We start from the raw sequence: 19,114 nt of genomic DNA on the forward strand, positions 1-19,114 counted from the left end.
TCCCTTATCCCACTGCCCCAAAGACAGTGGGAAGGAGCCCTATTTCGTGATCGGGTGGCCCCCAAAAGATATTAATGGACGGTGCGCGCGCGGACTCTGCCTTGGCTAGCTCTGGCTTGACCACAATGACGAAATGGAGCAACCGTTGGAGAGGCACCCAGCATATGGTGCTGCTGCTGCCTTCTAGGAAAGGCGCAAGCGAGTAGGAAACACATCCGACAGACGTGCTCGCACAAAATGTAGAGCATTATTAACTCCTTCTGCACAGAGAGCTTCTTACCCGGGTAACTTCCCCAGGCCTTGGTGTGACTGGTCAACGAACTAACAAACGCTGCGCACCTTGCCCCAGCCGACACACAACACGAGTTTCTAGAGAACCCGACTAATGCAAACCAACAGATCTAACACAGATCTACACTCCAATCCATGGGATGATTGTCCGCGCGATTTCATGCCCAGAGAGAGAGAGAGAGTGGGAAACATCTTGCTCTCTGTCTCGTGCTTGCCTCTGCTGCTGCTGCTGCTGCTGCTGCTGCTCTACAATCATTTGATTATTATAATAATTATGTAGCTCGCGCGCTGTTTACAAACAACCGCACCTCGCGTAAACCCTGGCCCGAAAAGCCACCCATCCCGCGCCTCGGAGAGAAGCATTCTTCACAGCATTGCAAAAATCGTGAAGGATGGGTTTTTTGTGTGTGTTTCGTGTGCTCCTACCGATTTAATCCCAGGCACTGCGAAGCGGGGAGTTCAACGTTTCCGTATCAAGAGTCTCGCCCCGTTTAATAATAACGGTGTATCTTCTTGGCAAAGGTTTGCAAGAAGCTGCCGCATGCTCATAGCTGTGACGTAAGGAAAAATGAAAAATAAGTTAAGCGATCAGAAAACCAATCACATCTAGAATCTTGTTAGTAAATATATACAGGGTTATTGAAATTTGACATCTGAAAAAAAGATTCAAAGATTTTTTATTTAGTAAAATGTGGAAAAGGAAGAACGCAACTCAACAGAAAGAGGGAACGTAGATATTGAAACGATCTTTTTCTTATATTCTTTGGTTTGTTGCATTTTCAAAAGGAAACGAGAACAAGAACCCTAAATCGTAAGTATATGCGAAAAAACTTTGCTCCATATCTATAAGCCAACATATTATAAGCATAAACATAAGCATATTTAACTGAAGTGATAAACTTAAATTAAAAAGACATATTAGAGCTTACACTACGAACGGAAACATAGAAAAGTCCCAGAAACATGGAATAGGAAAAGTCTCCGGAGTCGTAATTGTAATTGTAGTCGTCTGAGGTAATCCGAAGTGGTCTGGAGTCATCCAGAGTCTTCCAGAGTCGTCCAGAGTCGGCCAGAGTCGTCCAGAGTCGTCCAGGGTCGTCGAGAGTCGTCCAGAGTCGTCCAGAGTCGTCCTTAATCGTCCACAGTCGTCCAGAGTCGTCCAGAGTCGTCCACAATCGTCCAGAGTCGTCCACAATCGTCCAGAGTCGTCCAGAGTCGTCTGGAGTCGTCCACAATCGTCCAGAGTCGTCCAGAGTCGTCCAGAGTCGTCTGGAGTCTCCTGGAGTCGTCCAGAGTCGTCCAGAGTTGTCCAAAGTCGTCCGGAATCGTCCGAAGTCGTCCGGTGTCGTCCGGGGGTGTTCGGAGTCGTTCTTTGTCTGATGGTTTGGTTGTCAGAGATGTATTGTTCGAAAGCTGCCAGAGCGCCGCCTAAAATATAATCTTACCTAAACAAAACTAGGAAATAAAATAGTAATTACCTTATTTTTTTAAACTACGGAATTTCTCTATCTTTCATTCATCGTATACATTCGTATACATCGTATACATAAGTACATTCGATCGAATATTAAATCAATTAAATTTTTTTATGTCCTTTGATTTTAGTCAGGTTGTTTAAATCACGTCCTCTTAAAATGCATGTGAATGTCAAATACTTTATTTAACACATGAATGAACACTGTTTTTCGTTGTTAAAAAAAATATTTATTGCTGCAACATAACTACTAAGGCTTTTCTCCAAAAGTGCTTCCCATGCATCTGCCAACTAATCAAATGTCGGACCTAAAGCAAATTAAATAACACACGAAATGTGGCTGATGTTTTCATCTCAACCATTTAACACCCCAAGCGGCCCGATGTACACACATACACACACCCCCCCAATTGTGTATACATCCAACGCCGCAAACACAACAAACCCAAACCAACAAATGTAATTGATCCGGAACGATTGTTGCATATCATCGCACTTAATAAAGCATAAAAAAGTATGAAGCTGACACTGCCTCATGGAAAGCAAAAAAAAAACACACATAAGAAGCTTTGGTATGTGAAGCGAGCAAAAGAAGTGTGCAAAAAAGGAAGTTTTTGGAGCACGTTTCACATGCCTCAACACAGCACCAATTCTGGAAGCAACAATGCGAACGCGATGCATAAACCCAACAACAGGCCTTCTCAGTCAACACCACACAACAGCTACCGAAAGGATCCTTTCTGTGCTGCAAGGTCTGGCTGCAAACTCAGAACACCCCATAAACATATAATGCGCCCGGGCTGTATGTTTCGGCGTCTCCTGGTACCTTTCTACACAAAACTCGAGCACTAACGTAATATGCAGCGCGTTTTATTTTTGCGATTTTGTTTCGCTTCTTTTGATCGACATTCGCATTTCTGACACCGGTGGTGGGCACGGTGCTGCTGCTGCTACTGCCGCACAAACAACCGGCGACTTACTTTTCATGGTCATGAGCGATAATAATAACAGCAGGCAGGCAGGCAGCACCAGAAAAGTACCACTCACACATTCCGTTTGCCCTACCGAAAAAGAAGAGCTTCCGAGAGCGCTCATGCATTCATTATTGCTTCTCGTTGTTCCATGACTGGACGAACGCGATGCTTCCTCCGGGTCCGCGCGCTACTACTGTCATCCACCGTAACAATACCTTTTGCGGATCGACAAACCGAGACTACGCCGCCGTTCGTAGTCGTCGTCGTTACATATGCATTTCGGGTCGGACCTGTGTGCATACATTAGGCATATCATTACTATAAAAAGTACCACCACATAGAGCGCGCGCGATGGATGGTGGTTGTAGTCGCGATGGAGGATGCAGGGTAGAAGTAAAAGCTAGGACCTATAAAAAAAACCACATGCAACCGAAACGAGAGCAAACGAAACGATGATAAAAACCACTAACCATATGGTGGATGAATTGAAGAAGACACCACCACCACCACCATGATCATGAGCTAAAAGCAATGAGGCTCTAGTGGATCTTCCCTTCCACTTTGGAAAGGCCCACCAACCTCCTCTCCAGAGCGAAGAGCTCACACAGCAGGCACGATCCGCACTAACTCTTCCAACGAAGGAACTGTGGCATCCAGAGGACCACTGCCTGGGTTTTAGGTTCTACAAAGAACGTAGGCTACTCGCCGGGGGCTCTCTCTCTCTCTCTCTCTCTCTCTCTCTCTTTTATTCTTGTTTTTGTTTTGAATACCAATGTGCATGTGTACTGGAACAAAAACATTACAATATGAACCGGTTTCTGCTTCGACCGGCACCTCTTCTGCTGGTTGCGATGCTCCTCTTGAGCGAGGGAGGCCCTTGTGGAGCCCTCTTTTGCATCGAGTGGTCTCCACCAGCGCGCTCTTTCTCGTATCTCACAACACGCGTACCTCAAGCCATCTTGTGTCCTCCTCGGTGTCAGCGCGTAAAAGTCACGTGACCAAAAGGAAGGTGGGTGGAGAGAGAGAGAGAAAAAGAGAGCTCTCCTTCACTTCACTCGAGAGCATCTTCAATTCGTATGCATTTGAGCGATTATGGTTCTGTTTAAGGAAGATGCACACATACATAGACATACATACATTGCCAGAGCTCCATACAAGGCTAACGGAGAGAGCATACAAATCAATGACATGCATAAACCCTCGAAGCGTTGAAATAAACCGAGACCCTGTGTCTACAGACGCAAGGAGAAGAGTCCGGAGAGGTCGCAACACCACACCGGGCAGTAATAGGAAAAGCATCTGGTGGGGGAAGAACTATTTTTGTTTTGATGTTTTCTCGGCCGACGAGACTCTGGTTCGCTTCAGTTTTGAGGTTATTGTTCTAGTTTGTACCTGGTGCCGGGGGATTAGAAATGGGAGCAGAGATTGAGGCATACCGAAATGGGACAAAGGCAGTATGCTAAATGTTTCCGGATCTAGCAACGACCAACAACAACGTGATTGTGCAGGAATGATTAAAAAAGATAGGTGGAAGCGAGGCTCAAAACATCGAGATGCTGGTAACGTTTTATGTGCAACTAGGCAGTTATTTTGAGATGAAAAATCACAATATGAAACAAAGTAAAAGACGAAGAATTAATTGCAGAAACATATGTAAAATTGAAAAAACTGCTGAAACAAGAAATATGAATAAAAGCTTAAGGATTTATTTGCAATTTATATTCCAAATAAAAGAATACTTGATCGTTGAGGAAATCTTTTTAAACACTAATAACTGAGTTTTTTGATCAAATGATCGCTTTTTTATAACGATATTTGATGTAGAGATATGGTTGTGATTGAAAATGATCACTCTAAGCTAAGTAAGAGCCAGTGCGTAAATGAGTTGGGTCCTGCAAGAGACTGTATGCTATGGACTAGAGATGAGAAAACTCGCTCGCAGTGATTTAAATCGGGGTTGTCGTCAACCTGCTCGACTTATGAGTTCACATGCCCGCCATTAGTTCAAACCCCGAATGGTCCGTGCCCCCATACGTAGAACGGACTATCCTGCACTGCAATCCAAGCCCACTAGTGGTTATAGGCAGACATTGACCAACAACGCTTGTTGTGCCAAAGAAGAAGAAGAGTAAGAGTGAGAATAGAGATTCATTTAAAAATTAAGATTCTCATTCACTCTCCGACTGATTCACCGACTCATTTCGGATTAACACGTTCAGCCCGGTGGCATGTCCCAGGGTCTGCCACTGAACCTTCCCGTAGGCCGGGTAGCAGACCCTGGGGGCTGCCATTGGTCTTTTGCTAGGGAAACAACAAACAGTGTGAACAACTGTACTCTGCTCGCAGCAGCAGCGGGCATGTAAAAGAATGGTGTTCTAGGAATTATTGCGGTTTTTAAATACCTCATCCCACACACAACAGTATTGATGAACAGAGTAGAGTTGAAATTATAGCGAAAAAACTCATTTTTGCTACATGCATGTTTGGTTCATAATCCACTGCTTGCGTTCTAGATGCCGGCGGAACGGAAAGTTTATGAAAATCAGCACCGGGCTGAACGTGTTAAACTCACTCACTGTTTGAAATTGAATTTGAGTTAAATCCGTATTGTCGCTTGCAGGATTCTACTCACTCGTTCACTCTTACTCAGGGAGCGCATCTCTAGTGTGGATTCTACTCAGCACTTTTTACTCTGTAATCAATGAGCACACTGACACTGATTCTGAAAGTAGAATTCCAAAAGAACGAGTAGTTATTGCGCGTGGAGAGTTAGTGAATTGAATCACAAAAGAGTGAAGGCTAAAAGTGAGTGACTTGATTCTCAAAGGAGTAATGAAAAGATTCGTAAAACACAATATGAATATGAAAATATTTAAATCTCTGCTGTCACTCGTTTGCTCTGATCCAAGTCATTCTTCTAGTCTTTACAATAAAGATAATGTGGCTACAAAAAGTTACCTACTACTTAAAATGAGAAACATGATGAGATTTGTAGAACTAACAACAACATGCAAGCGCCATCTCTAATGCGTTACAGCCTCGATATGAAGAATGCTTTCACTTCATCATACCAACTGAACTAATTCGTATCAACCAATTAGAGCACCGATCTGCGAGGGGCGAAAAGATGCTACGCGACAACAAACATCAATACCGTCGTGCCCGACCAGTTAAAGTAATTGGCCCAGCAAGGCCAATTACATCCTAATCCTATCGCATGCCTATCACTTCTGCTCGAACGCTGGCGGCCCTATATATACACTCCACGCACCCCTTTTGCTGCGCGTTGGAATTGTACCGTCACGTGTCCCTTTTTGCTTTAATTTTCCTCTTCTTCTCCGGACCGATCTGATATTATTTTATTGATGGACAACAATTTCGTTGCCGGTCCGGGTCCCGCAAACTGTACGAATCTCTTTATCTTTCAGCCGCCACCCACCCAAACGTGTCACGTGTCTCCTCTGGTCTTGGCAAACATAAATCGTTTAGCAAAGTTTACTATCGATGTTTGCCATCTCATCACCCTACGGGCAAAACGCAGAAGGGCAATGATTCGCTTAGCAACAAACACGGGAAAAGATTTGAGTTAAGAAAATGCTCTTTGCCCAATATACTTGTTTCTTGTTGGGCGAAGTTTGTTTCTGGCTCAGTTTAATTAATGTTCTTACTCCACGCTCCGGTAAAGTTTGTTGCAGATGGGAGAGAAACAGAGAAACAAATTACCTCCATTTCAATCGGCTGGATAAAATAATTACACCGTAATGGAATGACTGTTATTGGATGGTCAAACAAAAGAAGAAAAAAAACGTAGAAAACTTCAAAAGCAGAGCCAGCACAAGAACAGGGAATGTTATTTTCACGAATAGTAATGCACAAGCGAATTAAATTATGCACAAGATCCTTCAAGCATTACAAGTAAGGTGCATCATCCCCACACCACGCTCGATTTCCGACCGGTCTGGCAATTTGTTAGCAAGAAGTGGAGCGATTAGCAGCAGGAAAACTAAATGGGAGCGCCACCCTCCAGCAAACGAAGAAAAACTACAGTTCATGCACGTTTTTTCTTTCTCCAAAACAAAAAAACGCTTCTAGCATTCAGATTAGCATTCGGTGCCGTTTGTGCGTTGACCTCTCCCCACTCCGAGGGGATCATCGCCTATCTGCCCGCTAGGGAAAGGTGACGAAACCATGACGAAAAAACAGTTTTACCAAACAAACCACGATTAAATGCGGAACGTGTGCTGCTGCGTTTCCCCCTGAGGCGCAAATCCCTATTAAAATATTTGATAATTGATAACATCTCACTTTTGCGACGCTCGACTTACTGCAGCGTGTTCTGCTCTCCCTTTGTGTGTGTGTGTGTATGACTTTGGGAGCGTGCAGAAAATTTATTACCGAGGTTTGTAAGTACACGCACGCACGCATATAGCCGGGGACCTTTCTTTTGCATGCGCACACGAACACGGTGACATTCTGTGTGTGTGCTGGAGGAGAATGTGTTTTCCTTTCACCATCCAGGCGCCATTTTACGTGGTTTTGCGCTCAGGTTTCTGCCCGTCGGGAGAAAAAAGCTTATCCGAGGGGTGGAGATAAAATGTGGATGGTCGAACTGTTGTAATAAATGCCTTAAGGCATATTTACACTGAACGAATAAAAAAAGTACGTGACAAGCAGCACAATAAATTTCCTCAAAACTCTACCGAAGTTTGTCCTTTTAGTGAAGGTAAGTGTGAACAATATGTAAGAATATTTTGACAAGAAAGGGCCTTCATATAGCGTGAATCAACAGATCGACAATTAACTTCATCACTCGGCGACGATCCGGTAGGGTAGGACAGAGCGCTCGGATAAAACAACACAAAGGACATGAGTTCGAACCTACTCTAGTCCATGATAACTAAACTAGTTGAGAAAGCTTTTTATGGATTACTGATAAACAAGGAATACATTTCATAATCAAAACTAATATAGAACTAAAACCAACAGAAAATATGTTTTGTTCTTAACAGAAAATATTCAAATAAGCATTGACACTTGAGCAAGAAATTGAAAAAATGAGTAAAAATTACAGTTTTGCAACCCATAACCAGCTGTGTAAATGCATCAAAAACATAAAAAATCAGAGACCACCCAACAGCTACGTATTTAAGATAAAAAAGGGAAAACGCAAAAATTCAGCCTCCTGTCGTCAAATCATCGGTTTAAGAAAATTATTACCCCTGATAGCAGCGCGTACAAAAAGCGTGCCCCTCTTACCTTTAAATAATACCCTACCTGGCGCATACATACACACACAGTGAACATAAAGCGTGGATAATCCGATAGAGCGCCTTTTATCTTGTGTGAAGCAAATCCATATTTTCAAAGCTTCCGCGAGCCCAACTTTTTCTTTGAAGCTTTGCCGATATCATATCGAAAGGGGCCCCTAAAAAAACCCAAATCCAAATGCAGTAATTTCACGCAAATTTTCCTCTCCAGCTGACAGTAGTAGTGGTTGTGTTCCCTCCCTGCAGCAGCTCTCAGCTGATAGACGGGTAAAATAATACGTTTGGTATAAATGGCAATCAATTAGAGAGAGTTTTTTTTTCGGATTTTGTTTGTCCCTTCTCTGTGTGTGCTTGCTTTCTTTCCATCTTCTCTCGGCACGATGGCCTGCAATTGAAGGATGGGCGCGCACAACAAAATGCAGCTTATTATGATGAGGGTTGAAGAGTCTGTGAAGCGAAGGGAGTTAAAATAACACACACAGCTAAGAGAAAGAGAAAAATCACAAACACACACACATACACACACCAAAACCCCAGTTAAGCCCACAACAAGGGACCGATCGGAGCCGTGTGGCATAAAGATCCTACGGGATTCTGTGTCCCGAGGACCCTCCGGCGTCCCAAAGCGTCACAGTTGATCACACTTTTCGATGCGTTCGTCGCTTCACCCTGTCCCACAAGGATCGACACAGCATCAACTGCATTTTGGTGTGTAACGCACACCACCATCAGCATCACCGTCAGGCAAAGGCTACCAGTTTTGGGACACCCAGAAATATCGAGACCCTTTTTTCGGCACAGTAGTAGTAGTAGTTGCAGCAGTCCTTTGCCTCTCTCCAGGGGATTTCATCGAGCACCGGGGACCCGCAGCAGCACCTTTGATTTTCCAATTCAAAGGCATCGAATTTCCTGTAATGTGTGCCCGCTTCTGTGGCCTGGGGTCGCACAGAAAGCGTTAACGCGGGACAACAGCAGCAAATCAATGGCACAAACACGCTGGAGGAGGAGGAAACTCGAAATGCGAGGAGGAATTGGTCTCGCTGACGACAAAGCGCACAAATGTTCCGCTGTTCCGGCCCAAAGTCAGGATGACATACATATACACACACACACACACACACACACACAAACGCACACAACAAGAAACCCATAGTGCGCACGCGGCAACACGCCATGGTCTCGGAATGTTGCAAGGGGCCTTCTCTCTTGTTTCTGCTTCCACACTCTGTTTCTCCCTCACTCTTGGTGGCGTGTGTAAGTGTGCCCTGCATGGAAAAATCATGGATGTAATAACAGCTGCGGCACCACACCAGCCATGTGAGGAGGAGTTGATGGTAGATGAGCCCAGCATCATTTGCTGCCAGGATGGAAGCGTTCCGGAAAGAAACACGGAAAAATGTGACATGCTACTGTCGATGCCAGTCAGGGCTGGAAGACACAGTTAGTTGATGCGACAGTGCTGGGGGGAAAAATTGGTCGATAATTGAGAAGCCGTGTGCACAAACAAGTACGCGACAGTACTAGATTTAAATAGATATTGCGCTTTGATTCTGATGTTTCTAATGTAAACATTGCAGCCTTTGACGGTAATCGGAGGCGACTTGGGATTAGCTTCTTAGCAAAACGGGGAACCTATCTACATGCTTAGTTAGTTACATATATTACATATAAATATTTTTTTAACTCAAATGAATTCCAAAAAAGTCGAATATTCATCTAAACCTGTTTAAAAGACGAACTTAGGGCCAAGTATCACTTCTTCTCTAAATCAAGTTGCAAAAAATATTCATATTTAATTTACCATGTCTGTTCAAGAAATACAATCTTAAATATTGCCTATAATGTTGAAAAAATTATCTATTAACATAATTGAACTGCTTCAAAATCTATAATCTATAGATAGGATCTATAATGTTTAAACCAATTTAACATGATGTATGGGTTTATCTCGAGCATGTGGCACAGTATCTCGACTCGTCCTGATGAATTCTTCAAATATCTTAAGCAGGTGGCACTCTAACTTGAATCGCAGTGGTGGTTTCGATGTTCATTTCAAGTAGGCAGCACTCTATCTCGACTCGTAATGATGATTTATAAGTTTATCTTAAGCAGCAGGCACTCGACTCATAGTGAAGTGAAAAAAGCAGAAAGCAAATAACGAATGTGCGTCATGCCACGGATTCTAGATAAGCTTCTACCCTATTCGCATTAAATTAAATGTCTAATCCATGCTGGTCATATTTTCTAAGTTGAATTTATAATCATAACTATCCAAACCATCCGTAAGTAAAGTAGTAAGTAAATAAGCTACCTCATGCCTTTAAATGCATTGTTAAATGCACGAAAAAATAGCTCCCGAAACACAAAATCTACCTCTCACTTCCGCAATCCACGATATTATAATTAATGTATCATTTATCACGCCTCACCAAGAGGTCGCACTCGAAACAAACAGTTAGTAACTTTTACAGATTATCTCAAATCAAGCCCTCATTTCGATGTCCCGCCTTAATCATTCTCTTACCACTTGAACTGCTGGTAAAAGAAAGCCCAACACAAAACAGATTATCGACCACCACACCAAGAGCCACCCAACACCATCAACTCTCTTCGATAATACTTTTTAATGCTTTTCATCATTGCTTCTTCCTTTCACGCCTATACCACCACCACCCATACGGACCAAAAGTAGGCATCATTTACAACACCGGAATCCGTGGCCCGAAAAGCCACCACCGGGGAGTGTGCAAGAGGGAAACCCCTGCCAACTCCACCCTGGAAGGAGGCGCGATTTTTCTGGTGACTAAGATATCAAATCGTCATCATTGTCAGACAACGGGGAGCCACCGATATATAAAAAGTTTCGTGTTTCCAGGCCCCGAAAAAAAGCCCATGCGGTAATCTTTAATTCCTTCATTAGTCCGTGCGCACGCCACGATTCTACGTACACCAGGAGGGTGGCGGTTTATTCCCCGCACAGTACCTTCCTGCTATCGACCTTCTTTTTTTCGGAGTCAAAACTTGGGGGAACTTGGTAGAAATGGCAGCAGGAGCAAGGTTACGATGCGCTATACGCTGAGGCCGAGGGCCACAGAGAGTTTCATGTTTTACGATCGTGCATTTGTACAACAAAAGACCAAAGGGGGCACCACCACGAAAATCACCATCACGGAGCATATATCTCGTGTACCTACGGAGGGCTAAAAGCCGATGGATGTAGTAAGTAGTAGGGAAGGAACAAAAAAAATACCATTCTCAAATTTCCTCTGCTCAGGTTCCAGGTTCATTGGCGTATTTTGACGGCTCTTGATGTCATTGAACTTGAATTTTTGGGACAACAAGACAAGGTATGATATTCAGAAAAAAGAGCATCTTAATTTGATAGTCACTGTGGATCACTGGCTTGAGAGATTGACGACATTTAGAATTATAATAGAATTAACGGTTGAGTTTGTCCCAAGAAGAGAGGGAAATAAACCAACTCCACATATTCCCATTTTTTACCCCCTAAATCTATATGTCATACCAATCATCTTTCAACAAAAGAAGATCTGGTTCAATCTGAAGTTGTCATTTTGCCGGTAAATAAACGTCATCCAATTGGTTCCTAAATTATTTTTCCCCCATAAATATTCTTTTCACCAAGGTTTCAAATTGGGCATTAAATGCATGTGTCCCCGGCAGACACAAGCAACCGAAAAATGACGCTATTGGAAAATAAACGTCACCGACACACACTGCAAAGGAACCGTTTACAAAGAAATGCTAAATCTCAGCCTCATTTAACGGTTCGCTGCTTGCTCCGCACGGGTATTCCTCTGCTGCACACAAAACCGGGACGATGTGTCAATTACCGAGCGCGTCGTCGTCTGTCGCAGACATCTCCCACTCGCCCAGACAATGTCACACAGCCGAGAGGAGTCCCTTCTTCTCTCCGACATTTATCCAGCAGTGTGTCATTTTTCCGGCGCGTGGCTTGACGGGAAAAACGTGACCAAACCATATCGGTAACGGAAAGCGATGCGAACCGCTCTCACGCGCCCACCACACACCACACCGGCGGCACATGATGATATGCCCCCGAACACAAAAAGTGTAAATTGATTGTGATGTGAGCGCGAGCGTGCCCGATACGCTAAAAGGTGTTGAGGACTAATTGATATGTGAGAGTGTGGTGTAGGGGGTGCGAGGAGTCGATGGGTTCTCAAGAGAAACGAACGATGCTGAAGGAATATGATTGAGCAAGATGTTCAAATTGGCTTTGTATATTTGTCTGAGGGATTGATGGGACAATTACTTCACGTTGTTAGGCAATACATTGAGCAATGTGAAGGATTATTAGAAACTGCATTTGACATATTTTTTAAAGTAGCCTCGGCAAATACTAAAGGGGGTTAACACTCCTCATCAATAAATAATGAAAGTGTGATGAGTGAAAGTGTGACTAGTGATGAATAAAGAAATACTCTAAGATCCGATTCCAAAAATTTAAGAAACAATCGTTTGGAGTCGGAGTCGTCTGGAGTTAGTGTCAGAGTAGTCCAAAGTGCGAGTCGGAGTCACCCGGAGTCGTAGTTAAAATAGTCCGAAGTCGGAGTCGCCCGGAATTGGAGTCGTCCGTAGTCAAAGTCACCTCGAGTCGGAATCGGGTCGGAAGCGCTCCAGAGAGCACATCAACGCTACACATACGTAGTACACAATATTGCCAACATAAAAAAGAGTTATTCTTCAGAATGTAAGACCCTAAAATCCACAACTCCAGAATTCTGACAATCTCAAAATTTCAGTAGTAGTCCATCGGTTCCATCGGTAGTTTCCATCGGTTTAGTTCAGGTGTAAGAAGGATGAATGGAAGTCTTAATTATAAAATTAAAAAATCTCTGGAGATTGTAAAATTACCTCAGGATCCAAGGTTTAGCTGAAAACGATTACGGAAACGAAAATATTGAATTCTAGATCATTGAAGTATTTATTAAGGAATAACCAAATCTTCATTTCTATTTTATACTAATGCTTGAACTACTTCGAAGAATACGCGAATAGGAATAAAATCTAAAGTATAACACCAACACGAACACAACATGCAATTCTTCATGCCAGTAAATAGCGGAAATAAAATACTGCACTAGTTTAGGATAACATTACTGATCCCCCAACTAAACCAGCAAGCATATAAAACACCTCTTCCCTCCGAACCCTTAAACGATTCTCTTCCACCCTTCTCAGTGTTCCCTCACCAAACCCACATGGCATCCATGAAAGATGTTGCCCATCGGAAACCGATACCAAACAACGACGACTGCCGTCCGCTCCCTCCAGACGACGATTGCAAGCAATTCTCCTTGTTCCCCCCGGGGCGCGCTTACTTTTATTTCGCCTGCAGGACACCGCTTCCAGCATTACAAAGATTCCCCCAAAAACCGAAAAAGAAACACAAACACAGAGGAACCAAATTTAAAGGCGAGTCCTGTGTGTGTGTGTGTGTGTATGTGGTATCGTCAAACACTTAGAGCCAAACATGGCGCTCCACCACTGTTAGGTCCCGCGGGACGTGCCTCGGAGAAATAAAACTCCCTTTCCAGACACAGCTCCGGTTCCGGTTGTTGGTGTTGTTGCTGTTGTACCAGTAATGGTTTGTGCGGTTAATCCACACACCGGACTTAATATACACTTTATTCCCTTTCCAAGCGCACTAAGATATCCTTCCCTTCCCGGTTTCTCCCCATTTCTCACCCAGACACACCCGACGACCTAACATGAGCTCAATTTTGATGCGACGCCGCCTAGAATTTTCGGGCGAGGGCGAATGCTTCCCCGTTTTCGGTGGTGTAAAAAGTTTTTCCTTACTGGCCAGTTTTCCACCGCTGCACTTTTGGTTGTGGAGTTGGCATATGAAAGTCACTGGTAGCGCGCACCGGAGGCGGTTGTTGCTGCTGAATCGTGGTTTTCGGTCGATGAATTTCCACGACCACCACATGGTACACAAATCCCAACGGATTCATCGTTGCGGTTGCGGAGAAACATCTCCGGGCAAAATGGGGGAAATAGTGCTAAGTAAAGGTGTACAACATTAGAGAGCGTGTACATTTTGGTAAACCAAATACAACATATCCAGAGGCCAAAAATGCACACACAAACAGCCACAAATGGTGCATATTTCATTCAGCTGCATTCCACAGGAAATGGAAGGACACACCGGATATGTTGCCTTACATAGACGACGAGAAAGCGTGTGCCTCCATAGATGAGGATGTTCGGGAATATTATTCTAGATTAAATTGTAGAATAATATATATACAGCCCGTGTGTACATCAACCAACTTCAACGTAATGAGATGTTTGGAACTATCGAACCTTCAGACATTCACAACGGTGTGTACGCGAGAGCGCATCCTGCAAGAAGGTCCCAGCATCTCCGGTCAATTTCAGCTCCGAAAAGGAAACTGATGTTAGTTCCCCTCCCCCAAAAAGCGTTACTTCAGTTATGCCATTTTAATGAACAACTTCTAACAGCATCGAATTGCACTCTGGTGAGACGTCTGTGAAACGTCTGTGTGCTTTAGCCGCCGCCCTCTCTCGGCCGAGTCAGATATTTTTAATGGTCGTCTCTGGCTTTCGGGGTGGTGGTTGTGGTTTCCTTTTTTAATGTGCTCTCCCCAGGTTCGTACCAGCACTTCCAGACATCCAGTAGCAGCATCATCAGAACCAGCGGGAATCGTAAAGTTTGGCAAGGAATCCACCACCCGCTAAACCTACCCTCATGCTGCTCCACACCATCGATACCACATTTATGTCTTGTGAGGCCTTGCACAGCAGGATCTTTGGGAAGTTGTAGGAAAGGAACCTTCAAATGTTTCGTTGCACGTTGCAAATGCGAGCTTCCGCGGCTGGCGGGCGCAGACCAGACAGTGGGGATATAGTGTAAGAAAGATACATTCGTAACGATGTTTGCATTAGTGTGTGGGGTTTGTGCTTGAAATTGTTAACGATTTTCGAAAGATGTTCCCCTGGTTTTTTTGCACTCACACAGATGCCATTTTATTATCATTATTGTATTGTGAGTTAAAGCTACCAGACAGGAGCGCTTGGGGGGATATCAAAATTGAAGAGCAAAAATTTAGTTTAAAATCGTTTCACCCCCCCCTCATCAGACACGCGCATCGAAAAGCGGTAAATTGTTACGTTTTGACTCGCACTCATAAATTATCACCAATCAAATCAAACCAACCCTTTACACACGCTGCCAAAATTGAAGCACATTTTCTTCCCATTTTGTTGTACCTTTTCTTTCCTAGCGGAGCAGAGAGTGAGGTTATCTAAATTATAGGTTGTGCGCCGTTGTGAAAAGCAGAAAAGCCAAATTCGACCGCTTTGGCACACAACACACAGCAGGCGCGCAAAGTTGATTTGCACCAAAACTACACTCTTACTCTAATAAATTCAATATATTCAAAGCGAGATAGAAAGGCAAATAATCAACATTCAACAACAACCGTCCGATGATGCCAGATCTAAAGGGCTTTCAATCGCTTTTCCATTTGAAAGCCTCCCGATTGCTCTCGACATGGATGAGAAGTAATTTTGGGAATCTATGGGCTCTTTCTTCTGGGAATTTGGCATTGGAGCTAGAAGCCGAGCATAATATTTTGATTAAACTTAAGTGCAAAATAAACAGATTGTAAAATCACACTCATTTCGCTTACCATTTCTCGATGTTTTGAATACTTCTTGAAGATGGAGCAGGTTCCTATATCTCGATTGCGGTTTTACTATTCTTTCATCAGCTGGACTGTATTCGATTGGTACATTTCATGATCTTCAGAAAGGGAAATTCTTTTTAACATGAAATTATTTCACTTTTTAACACACAAAACGTTGCTTTACACTTCACGCAACAGCTTGTATTACTTTTTTCATTATTTTCTGCACCTCTATTATGCAATTTTCTTCTGTTTTCTTCAATTTACGTTTAACATTATTTCACATACTTTTCGCAACTTGCACAAAAACTACACATACATTCACTTGCTGTAATAAAATCGATTTTTCAAAATTATATATTATCTTTTGCAAACAAATATCCACTTGGATCACTTTAATTATTTTTTTTTGTGCTTTTGTGACTCGTGTCCAAGCTATAGATGTTTTTGCCGAGACATCATCAACAAGGTCGTCCATCATGGATCTCGGAAAACCAAAGGTATGGCACGTGGACACTCTTATTGTTGTTCATTGTTGCTCAGGATAAAGAACAGGAAGAAAATAATACAACAATACAGCGTTGGCCATTCCATCACCACACGCACACACACACACCCATCATCAATTTTCTTGCCTGCCAGCCAAAACAATGCTCGGGAAATAAAAAACCCATCGAGAAAAAAAAGCAAAATCAAAAACAAAAACCGTATGACACCGTTTTACACAAGAAAACACAACCCGGAGTCCCATAAATCGCCATCAATAATAATAAATGGCCCTAACACATAAAAGCATTTCGCTTTCGCAGTGCGTGTGCATGCGTGTATTGCGTTTCCCTTTTCCTTCCGTTTCCCTTTCACGGATTTCCCTTTTTTAATGTTTTGGTCTGTCTCTGTGTCGAGGCAGTGTTTTTTCAGACGAAAAAAATGCAAAACACTACCAAAAACCGTCCTTCTCGCGCTAGACGGCGAACCTCTTAAATCCGCTTGCCCGGTGCAAAAGGCAAAGAGTGAGGTTAATGGCATAAAGTGATACCACATTGTAGCAGCAGCACACACCTTCGGGTATGCAATCTCCTCTTTTGTGTTTGGTTAAAATGGCCCAAAAACGCATGCCGATAAAAGACGAAAAATAGCTCAAGCGAGCAGCACCACACACGTCCGCCACACGACTGCCTATTGTAATCATTTCACTGGAAAAAATCAAATTTCCCACAAAAGAAGCACACGAGCAGGAGGACATTTCAGTGTGTCAGCGAAAAAACAAGGCAACTGCGTGGAACTAAGCGCAGAAAGCCTCAAAAAGAAGAAAGCCATGATTTAACGATTTGTGTGACGTTTGACACGTCCTTACCACACCACCATGGGGCTGTGTGGTTGGGTGGAAACACATATCAGGAAGAGAGAGACGCGGCACGGACGGACACCGTCTGATAAATCCTTTGATTTATGGAAATAAAGGAAGGTTAACCCTGGGGTCTCCTCCTCTCCTAACGATCGTTGACGATACGCGCGTTTGTGTGCTAGTAGGCGGTGGAGCCAACCTACAGGATGATATTCCGCCATTGCTTATCGTTTCATTCTACCATACACACACACTTCCGACCGAACACAAACGTGTAATGTGCAAATAAATCTTCGTTTGAAACACTGCAAGAACACACATAATTCAAATAAATTGAGCGTAGGTACGCACCGACACACACGTAGGGAAATAAAAGAGAGGCTATGGATTTAGCGCAGATCGCTCCGCAAGTATTCCTTGGGATGCAATCCCTTGTGTGAAAACACCTTTCAGCACTGCTATTTCAGTATCACAGGATCCAACGAATTCTTCTAAAACAAACTGCGGGTTCGTTGTCTACTTGTTCGCAACATTCTTTCTGCTCTAATTAAAAAAGATTCACCAAAAATTCCATCTCGCTACCGGCCGCTTTTCGAACACCACACTTCCGCCATTTATCTTGGGAACTACTGAACCACCACACGGCACTAATGAAAACCTTTTGCTGGGGCTCAGCAGACGACGAACGCGCGCCCCGTTGCCAACTTCGATTAGAGCACGAGCCGGTGCAGTAAATTCGCGCTGCTGTCAAAAACGCAAAACGTCAAAAAGGCACCAACAACAACACCATCAGATTCTCCCTCACGGTTGCTTCAAGAACACGCACAGTTTGCCCTTTTAATAAATTTCTGAACGATCTGAATTTTCCCTTCACGTTTCTTGCCCCTTACACTCTTGGCACTCGCCAAATGCTTATTGCACTAATCTTCTGCAGCAATTAAATCATTAGCATACACACACTTTACACACACACACACACACACTGACACGCATTCGGTACGCACACGGTTTCCTTTGCTCTAATAAAAACCATTCCCCCGTGGGTCTCATCATCTCATACTCGGGCGGGCACAACAGAGCACATTCAGCAGCTAGAGTTGCTTCCTGGGTGAAAATGTGACTATTAATAACTCCCCCTTGCTCCCTTTTGGGGCGGATTACGGTGGTGAAGGCAAAGGAGTGGGGGATTGCACCGGCCGCACGCACATCGCCACGGTGCCGTAAAATGCATTTTATTGCAACCGTCGATCGAATCTTCGCCTCCGCCGTCCATATTGATGGTGAAAAGTAGGCACTGGCAGTACCATACGGAACCACTTTTTTCGGAGTTTTGCCCAGTTTTCAGCACTTTTCAACCTCACAAAGAACCTCGTTTTTGCACACAAAAAGGAGCGCATCAGCACCTGTACACTAATGGAACAAGAACGATCGAGGATTAATTTTAGAACTCCCGGCCGCATTAGCCACACACTATCGATGAAATTAGGGATTAAGCAACCTGCTACAAACGTGGTTTTTATGTGCACACAACACACAATGCACACAATTATGACGCAAAAACATCTCTTTTACCTGCACGCAACACAAACGGAATGATTCCGCGTTGAACGTTGACCCCCGCGGATGGTGTCCGGTTGGTATTGTGTGGCAAATTTCGCACAAAACACGCCGCGTATTGTTTTCCGAGCCTGTACACCGCGCACACTATTCACACACGCGCGCCGGACCGGCAACAAACCTTCGACAGCACCACACGCTTCCGCACACACCGAAGGGAAGAAACTAAACGAATGTTTTCGGTCGCCGCTGGGTTGGAGCGGCTTTCGTTCAGTTTTCCAGCCTCGCGCAACCCGAGCCGTCGTTCGGTTGATAGAGCGAGAGAGAAGCAAATAAAAATCGTAAACAACACGAGTTGAACGAAACTTTACTCGCGTTGTCGCGCTCACTCTCTCTCTTTTTCGTGTTTGGGGACGGTTTTGCTCTCGCTGGATTTGTTTTTTTTCTTTGCGTCGTGTTTGTTCTCTTTTGCGCGTCTTTTTGAGGAGCAGGGTTCGTCAGGAGAG

General features: G+C 43.8%; 1 protein-coding gene across 12 annotated transcripts in view; it reads right to left on the reverse strand.

Moving 5' to 3' along the window:
• The window catches only part of LOC121598356 (protein sax-3-like), a 135,188-nt gene extending 116,374 nt beyond the window's left edge, over positions 1-18,814 (reverse strand). For 4 of the 12 annotated variants that reach the window (XM_041925050.1, XM_041925048.1, XM_041925047.1 and 1 more), the window contains exons 1-2: positions 17,403-17,779; positions 15,710-16,034 (exon numbers count right to left, since the gene is read on the reverse strand). The gene's annotated coding sequence lies outside the window, so the exon portion shown is untranslated. Of the gene's footprint in view, positions 1-5,315; positions 5,462-15,709; positions 16,035-17,402; positions 17,780-18,454; positions 18,462-18,623 lie in introns of those variants that run through there. The other 8 variants (XM_041925042.1, XM_041925043.1, XM_041925044.1 and 5 more) reach the window with 8 other exon arrangements.
• Positions 18,815-19,114: the final 300 nt, after the last annotated feature.

Source organism: Anopheles merus, chromosome 3L, assembly GCF_017562075.2.
Source record: "Anopheles merus strain MAF chromosome 3L, AmerM5.1, whole genome shotgun sequence".
In the NCBI taxonomy this organism is placed as follows: domain Eukaryota; kingdom Metazoa; phylum Arthropoda; class Insecta; order Diptera; family Culicidae; genus Anopheles; species Anopheles merus.